The 8,660-nt window shown below is 41.5% G+C and overlaps 1 long non-coding RNA gene across 1 annotated transcript; it reads right to left on the bottom strand.

Annotated features, from left to right (window-relative positions):
* Positions 1 to 205: 205 nt before the first annotated feature.
* On the bottom strand, positions 206 to 8,585 carry LOC144233648 (uncharacterized). The gene is made up of 4 exons (XR_013335730.1): positions 8,073 to 8,585; positions 2,935 to 3,042; positions 2,246 to 2,395; positions 206 to 283 (listed from the first exon to the last, which is right to left on the bottom strand). It is a non-coding gene; the product is annotated as an uncharacterized LOC144233648 (long non-coding RNA).
* Positions 8,586 to 8,660: the final 75 nt, after the last annotated feature.

Genomic DNA, 8,660 nt, shown 5'->3' with positions numbered 1-8,660 from the left:
TTCACAGTACATATTTATTGTGTTAATATTCATACCATTATTAAGGATGAAGAGTATTTAGGGGACAGTAAACCACATCCTTCTTCCTACCAAGTTGTGAACCAACTGAAAAACAGGCAAAAGAGTAGACAGCTCAGAATTATCACTCTTACTGATAAAGCTGATGCTGAGAACAAGGCACCACCAATGAGAGCGGGCATACTTACCACTGAGTCACCGACTGGCAGAGCAGGACGACAGAGACTCTCCCCTCCACCCACTTGAAGACTTGTCCCTGTAAAACCTGCAGGATAAAGAAACAGACCAGAAGGCATGATTCCTGATGGCAGCCTTGTTCCAAGAGTAAAATTGGCCACAGGACTGAGCTTTCTCACCTGGTTTCTCACCATTTAGCATCTTACCCATGGGGAAGAGGTCAAGAGGCCCAAGAGGCTAACAGTGTTAACAGAATCCCCTGCAACTACACTGTATTCCCCACATAATTTTATTGTCTTAACCTTGGTAGTCTTCAAGCTGGAGTCTATCTACACCAGGATTCTGTAAGTACTTTCCAAGGAGAACACAGATGATTTTTAGGGAATCAATTCCATTTATTCAACTTTCACCTACTCTTTCCTAAAACTGAGCTGCCTAAAAATATGACTGAAGTTGAAATGTCACAACAATTCTATTTTTCCAATTCCCTTTAAAAATCATTCTTTTCCCACTTATAAAAAGCAGATATCCTCTCACTTATCCCTGATCTTAGGATGGCAAATGTTCCATGTACAAAAAGCTTCTGAGTCACCATACAAAGGAATAACACTAATATCAATATCAATATTTAACTTAATCAAGGCATGATAAGCCTGTAGGAAGATTTCCTGATTTTCCTTATCTTATTACATACTTCTGTTAAGAGAGAAGCATGGTGCTAGAAACTGGGTATTTTGGTTTGTCATTAGGGCATTTTGAGTTTTATCTACACTCTAGAGCGGGTTGGCAAGAGTTATGATCATTTTTGTCCAATTCCATTTCCTCTTCCACTCCCTGACAATGCCAAAGAACACTTTCGAGATAGCAAAGAGAAATACTAAAGAAGGTTGAGCCCTATTTCATCTGGGTAATGAAACTCACAGCAAGTTTTCATGTATCTATCTCAGAATTCAAATATGGAAAATTTGTGGAAAATATTCTGAGAAATACCAGTCAGCTACAAGGCACATCTGCTCAGTAATGAAAAAGAACTTGATATAAAATCTCATTCTCCTGTGTCTCACATATTTCAGATGATTTCAAAGAAAAAGATGTTTAAAAAAATTACAAATTTCCAATCAACAGATCAGTGTTATATGTAAAAGAAACATGTATCAGAAGTCAATGTTTTGTATTTTCTTAAGCAATTATACAGACTCATAGGAAAAAATATTTTCCTTGATTTTCACCTAAAGATTATTGAAAGCAGAAAATCTATATTCATTGTTTTACTCAAATACTACTGTTCATTGTCACTTGTTAACCATTTCTTACATCATTATTCATCCCTATATTTATGTAGATTTAGATATGTAGTTTTCTATATACAGTATTCTATTTTATATAAATGTATTTCTAAATGCATTCACAATAATCATTTAGTCACTTTTGATAAGCCCTGTACCAAATAGTATTATTCTGTCTTTTTCTGTCTTCTCCTAGTCTGTCTCTTAGCAAAACATTACATTCATGAATTATTTGGGAAAAGAGAGCGCCAACCATTCATTGAGAGACTTATTTCCAATTAAATTTTAGTTCTCTTTAGTAGCTATGTTTAAAAATTTGTAATGTAGTTATTATCAATTATGCACTAATAATTGTAATAATAATTCAATCCAAAAGAAATTTTTGACACTTAGAACCTTTTTGTCATAATTTTTTTATTATAAACAAATTTTTATTGCAGAAATGAAAGAGTAAGCAATAAAACATATTTGAACATAAAAATATATTTTAAAACTTGTGTGGGGAAGTAGAATGAAAATACAAACTCACAGAAAAAATAATGTAAATCTATAAAAATGGATGATGGTGAGTATTCAATTTCTATGGAATTTGATTTAATGCATGTTAACCCTTTTTATTTTAAAATATTCATATTTAGTTTCACCAGAAATTACATCTTTGCAACTAAAATTAAGACAAAAAATTTTACACATCAACTTAAAAATTATTTGGGGGATATGTCAGCAAAATGTATGAAGACCACTGCCTTATGTCTTTAGCTTACCACTAAGATCAACTTCGGATATCGTTATCCTCCTTGGACAAGAAGTCAGAGGTCATTTAGGACAATCCTGATCCCACCTTCATAAGGTCACTTCTCCCTTTTGTGGGTTCTCCTGGGGTCACTGGTATAGATTTTGTTCCCTTGAATGCCCTGAATGGGTCAAAACAACATATCAACAAATCAGCTCCAATGCTGTTCTGTACCCAAGGCTATAATTGACAACCTGCTCTTTTGCCATCTCAAATTATGTCTCCCTACCTTTTTCAACATTAACATAAGTTCTAAAAGAAGATCAAATGATAACTAAAAATACTCTAAAAATTAAAATTTTTACTTTTAAAATTAAAAGCCAAAGAGATGTGCTCAATATGATTATGACTCCCTCACAATATGAATTTTCCAGAGAGAAATGAAAAGTTCAGATACTAAATTACCTAAATTACCCTGGCAGTAAACTTAGCTCCTAAAACTGAAAAAACAAAACAAAACAAAAAAACAAAACAAAACCAAAAAACACCTCCCCCAAAGGGCCCATCCTGTTAAGCTTACCCAAGCATCCCCTGGCCTGGGCAGGCCCCTGTGAAACTTAAGGTATGAAGCAGCAGAGCAGAAAGCATACTTTCTGTGGGAGGCCTGACTCCCACGGGAAAATGGAAAGGAAGAAGATGGGCTGCACATGCCAAACTTACACATCAGGAAACTTGCTAGTAGCATTGGAATAGAGTATTGAGAGTTATAATCGTGGCACTCACTCCATACTTCAAGAAACATCTGATGTGGGAAAGAAGTGTTTTCTTCTAAAATAAAGAAATAGAACAGAATTATAAGAAACAGGTTCTCTTATTTAAGAAATATTTATTGACCTCAAATTTCTGAGCTAGATGTGCTGGGAGATTCATAAGTGAATCAGAGCTGCCTACCAACTCACCACTAACATTTATAACATACACGTATACATCAATGCCACATATTTTAGGTTTTTGCTCCAGCAGTGCCCTGCTTCCAGTACCAGTTTTTGTATTAGTGTAAATGAGTCTTTGTTTGCTAGCAAACCACTAAACATCTCAGTGGTTTAGAACAGCAGAGATGTATTCTCATTCACACAACTGTGTCTGTCAGCTAAGGGCTCTTTTCTACTTTGTCCTGAATCTAGGGCCCTCACTGATGGAAGAAGCCACTGTTTAAAACACTGTTGGGGTGACAGATTACAGAAGGCCACAAATTCAGGGCACCTGGGTGGCTCAGTTGGTTAAGTGTCCACCTTCAGCTCAGGTCATGATCTCAAGGTTCGTGGGTTCAAGCCCTGCATCAGGCTCTGTGCTGACAGCTCAGAGCCTGGAGCCTGCTTCGGATTCTGTGTCTCCTTCTCTCTCTGACCCTCCCCTGCTCACGGTGTCTCTCTCTTTCTCTCTCTTAGAAATTAAAAAACAATTTTTTAATAAAATTTAAAAAAAAAAATAAAGAAGGCCACCAATTCTTTATCACTTGTTTACCCAGTCTCCATTCAAGAGATGGAGTTTATTTCTCTTTCCCTTGAAACTGAACTGGCCCTGTGACTGCTTTAACCAATAGAATGTGTTATTTCTAGGCCTACAACTTACAAGACCTGGAAGCTTTTGCACTTTTGGGAGTCCTGAACTACTAAGATCAGGCTACTCTACTGGAGAAGCCATTGTGAAGTGAGGCCCTGGGATAACACTAGGAAGAAGAAAAACTTGGCTATTCTCACATCTCAGTCAAGCTTTCTAATTACTCCAGCTACAGAAAATACCTGGCTTGAACCACATGAGAGACCCCAAGCAAGATAAGACAGCTGCCCATGAGCCCCTTCAATCCACAAAACCATTAGTGATAATAAAAGTTACTATTTTTTAATTATTATTTTTGAAAGAGAAAGAGAGAGAGAGGCAGAACATTAGTGTGAGTGGAAGAGGGCCAGAGACAGAAGGAGACACAGAATCTGAAGCAGGCTCCAGGCTCTGAGCAGTCAGGAACAGAGCCCAGTGCTCAAACTCATGAGACTTGAGATCATGACGTGAGCCGAAGTCAGACACTTAACTGACTGAGCCACCCAGGTGCCCCAAACAGTTACTATTTTAAGTCACAAAGATTTGAAGTAGTTTGTTATATAGCAATACATAACTAAAACATTCCATCATTTTGCCAAAAGAGGGTATGAGAAATTGTGCATTCTTTTCTTTTTTTTTAAGTTTATTTATTTTGAGAGAGAGAGGGAGAGCAAGAGCAGAGGAGGGGCAGAGAGGGAAGGAGAGAGAATCCCAAGCAGGCTCTGTGCTGTTAGCACAGAGCCCAATGCAGGGCTCAAACTAATGAGCCATGAGATCATGCCCTGAGCTGAAACCAAGAGTTGGATGCTTAAACAACTGAACAACCCAGGCACCCCCTTAAAAAAAAGTTTATTTAGAAATTGTGCATTCTTAAAGCTTTTACTTGGAAGTGACACAGATCACTTCCAGTCACATTTCATTGGCCACACTGAGTTCAAAGAAGAAGGGAAATGCAAGTCTGCTATGTGTGTGGGAAAAAATAGAAATATTTGGTGGCCAGTAGTATTATCTCCCAGAGAGAGGTCAGGGCTGGAGAGGTACATCTTCCACAGAGATAAGTAAATCACTAAGTAGTTAAAATGTCAAGGAAAAAAAGAATAATAGGAGGAGAAAAGGACATAGATAATGACGGATGCTTATAGATGACCTCTGGGCGACGTAGGGATGGATATAAAGAGGAAAAGGAAGGTGGGAAAGACTCAGAAAAGGAATATCTACAGAGGCAAAAGGTGACATCTAGAGATCCAAAGGAGAGTTTCAGGAACAGAATAGCCAAGAAGAGCATAAAATAAAATGAATAGGTGAGAAATTTGTAGAAATTCAGAGAAAGAGATCATTGTGGCTGATACAGTCATAGGCCTAAGACAGAGGCAGAATTAGAAAAGGAATTGGAAGATAACAATATGGATGAAGAAAGGATAAAGGGCGCTCTCAGTGAGGAAACAGAATGAGTAAAATCTTGGAGTGGGGAATGAATTTAGCAATGGGGAGGATGGAGACCAGGTATTGTAAAGGGAAACACATCAATGTGATAGAAATTATGTGTAAAGATTAGGTTTGCTGCAGAAGGGAAGGCAGCAAAGCCATTTGTGGATTTATGGAAGACTTTGAGTGGACCAACTGAGATTTCTCAGTTGTTTCCTTTAAATAGCTGAGTGCCATTGGAGATAGGGTACTTGAGTAAAAGAAATCAGTATACAGGACTAGTGCCTTCGTGTGGGAAAAAAAGAAGAAAATGAGCAGAAAGGTATTACAGTATTCAGAACAGGAATATCCTACTGGGAGATACTGTTACCTGGCGGGGAGAAAGAATTGCCTTTTTGACCAGTTCAGGGAGCTTAGAATGAGAATAAGTTGCTCAGAAAAAATGTTAAAGGGGGAGAGGAGCTTCAAGTGTGGAGAAGTTGAGATATTTATTTTATCAAGGATATAAAAGAAAATGTTTGATTTTTTACTCCCATGGCAGACAATGTTAGTTACCTACCCACATTCCCCATCCTACTCTCTTGACAACAGAACTTCAATACTGCTCAATTCCTCTCTTCCTTTCAAACCAATCAGGGAAAAGAAACCTACATGTGTATAATTCACCTCCAAGGTAAATCCTGATGGTTTAAGCCATTTGGTTAAACCACTCAAGGAACATCATCTTTCTAGGGGTCGGAAGAGGGTTGCTTTTTTGGTGCCCCAATATCAGAGGTGTGCTACTGACATTTAGTGGGAAGGAACCAGAGATGCTAAGTGTCCAACAATGCATGCCATTAATACTGCCTAAAATCTGCCAAAACTCAGATAAACACTAACAAATAATGGTAGTCCCAATCTCCTTGTCAGTTGCTGTTTAGGGAATAGTTAGTGACCCTGTCTGGTCAATAACATATAAGGAGTGGCCTGCTATGAAACCTCCCAGGTGGTTTCTTCCTGCCTGATGTCATCCCAACTGTATAACACCTGGTACTGTTAAAAGCATCCATCTTCTCCCCCAAATCAGGATGATTCTTCCCAATCATTGGCATTTTCTGTTACCAAGTCCTAAAGCAGTTCTGACTGCTAACCATTAACCTCAGGATGACCACTGAGATATGCCTGGGACAATCTAATTTTAATTCTGTTCTCCCAGTGTATAGTGCCCCCTTTCAGTTCCAAAGATATTCTAGATTGGAGGCTAGACTATATGGTCACTTAGTTTTCCCAGTTAAATCCTGTTCATTCTGCCCCAAGAGAAGTACAGGGGTGAGCAAACTATGGTCTATAGACTCTTTCTGCATCTCTGTAGATGAAAAAAATGGCTTTTACAGGTTTAAAGAGTTGGAAAAAAATCAGTATTTCATGACACCTAAAATGTCAGTGTCTATAAATATTTATGGAACACAATCATGCTCATTCCTCTAATTATCTTTTATGACTGCTTTCTTACTATAAGGCAGTTGAGTATTTATGAAAGACAGTGCCTAAAATATGTTTGGCTCTTCACGGAAAAGTTTGCAGACCCCTGCCCTAATACCACTTAGTTCTAAGTTTCCTCATTTCTTGCACAAATACCTAGTCTAGTAAATTGTTTTCTATGCTTTTTCACTCCAATCCTCAATCCATCCGGTAGATAATCTCTCTAGAGAAGTTTTATCCTATCATTTGCCCCTTCAAAATCTTCAGTGGCTCCTCCAAAAGGGACGGTTATAAAGTCCAAGCCTATCCGCTGACTAAAGACTACCAACCTAATTTTCCAGACTTTGCTCCTCTTGATTACTGAAGCAAAAATGGATCACTTGTCGTTTCCCTAGTAAGTACCTGAGTTCGTATCATATGCCCCCATTGCTTTTCTTTGTCTCTCCTCCATCGCACCAGTTCCTCAAGATTAAACGCAATTTGTTACTCCCTTAATACACCTTCATTCACTCATCACACCGGTTTTTCACAGCAGGCAGTTATAGGAGTGGGTCGGGGGTAACTCCCTGGCAGAAAGAAAACAGACTAGGGCAGGAGAGAGCAAGCCAAAGGAGTGGAGTGCTTGAGGTAAGGAGCCCAGAATAAGGCTTCAGAGGTGAATTTACATCAGACTTTTAAGGACTTGAGAGGCTAGGGGCGCCTGGGTGGCTTAGTCGGTTAAGCGTCCGACTTTCGCTTAGGTCATGATCTCGCGGTTCGTGGGTTCGAGCCCCGCGTCGGGCTCTGTGCTGACTGCCAACTCAGAGCCTGGAGCCTGTTTCAGTCTGTGACTCCCTCTCTCTCTGACCCTCCCCTGCTCACGCTGCCTCTCTCTCTCTCCTAGAAATAAATAAAACATTTTAAAAAATTTAAAAAAAAAAGCACTTGAGAGGCTAAAAGACTGAAAGACTTAGGTTGATAACAAGAAATTGTAAATAAAGCTGAATGAGCGAATAGAAGGACCACTTCATTCTATCCATTTCCCCACCGCCACGGACTATGATTCAAGGTATTAACACCTTTAGTCTGAAACCTGAAAGAAAATTCTACAAAGTCTTGACCAAAACCACCCGGGAGTGGCTGCTCCGTGCCAGCGCAGGCAGCGAGTGGATTCCCGATGCCAAACAACCCTAGTGCGGGCACTGTGCACTCTCTCCGCGACAAGAAGACTCCGGTTCGTCGCCAAAACTTTTGGGCGGTAGCTTTGTGTGCTCGCCCACGCTCCCGGCTTCCGGCAAGGCGCGACGGCGCCGGAGGGGTGGGGGGAAGACACCCCCTCAATAGTGTGCGCCAGCAGTTAAAACTTAAGTCGTGGCCTCCCGCAAGCCACCAACCTGCGCCCTCGGAAAAGCGACCCAGCCAGGCCCCGCCTCTGCAGCCGCCTTGGCGCACGTGAAGTCCCAGGCGGAGCGATAGCGAAGAAGCGGGAGTTCGCCGGCACGAACTCAGACCTTGGAAGGGAAGCGATTCCACGGCGCACGCGCACTGCGAGGAGACCGGACGGAGCCTGCCTTCCGGAGGGGTTGCAAAGGAAAGGAGAGCGCGTGGCACTCCGGAACCCGCGCACGCGCCGTAGTCTCACCCGGCCTGTGCGCGCGCGCGCGGCCGGCTCTGCATCTTTTCTCAAGCCCGCCCCCCTCCTCTCCTTCAGCCACGGGAGGCGAAGAGCGAAAGCAGGGAAGTGTGGGGCGAGGTGGGCGGGGCGTCGCACGCGAGCGCGGTCTGCAAAAGAAGGGAGGGGGAGGGAGAGATCCAAGACATCGTTACCGCGTCAACACCCAATCGAGAGCAAGCCTGACCCCGCCCCCTCACCTCATGTTATTGGCTGAAAGGCCTCAGATGGGCGGGGTTGGCCGTGGGGTTGGGGAGGGCAGGGGGCGGGGAGGAGGAGGAAGGCGCTGGCGGGCAGGGCTGGCGGCGGG

This window comes from Crocuta crocuta, unplaced genomic scaffold, assembly GCF_008692635.1.
Source record: "Crocuta crocuta isolate KB4526 unplaced genomic scaffold, BGI_CrCroc_1.0 scaffold120, whole genome shotgun sequence".
Taxonomy (NCBI): Eukaryota; Metazoa; Chordata; class Mammalia; order Carnivora; family Hyaenidae; genus Crocuta; species Crocuta crocuta.
This window is presented reverse-complemented; position numbering and strand designations above follow the sequence as displayed.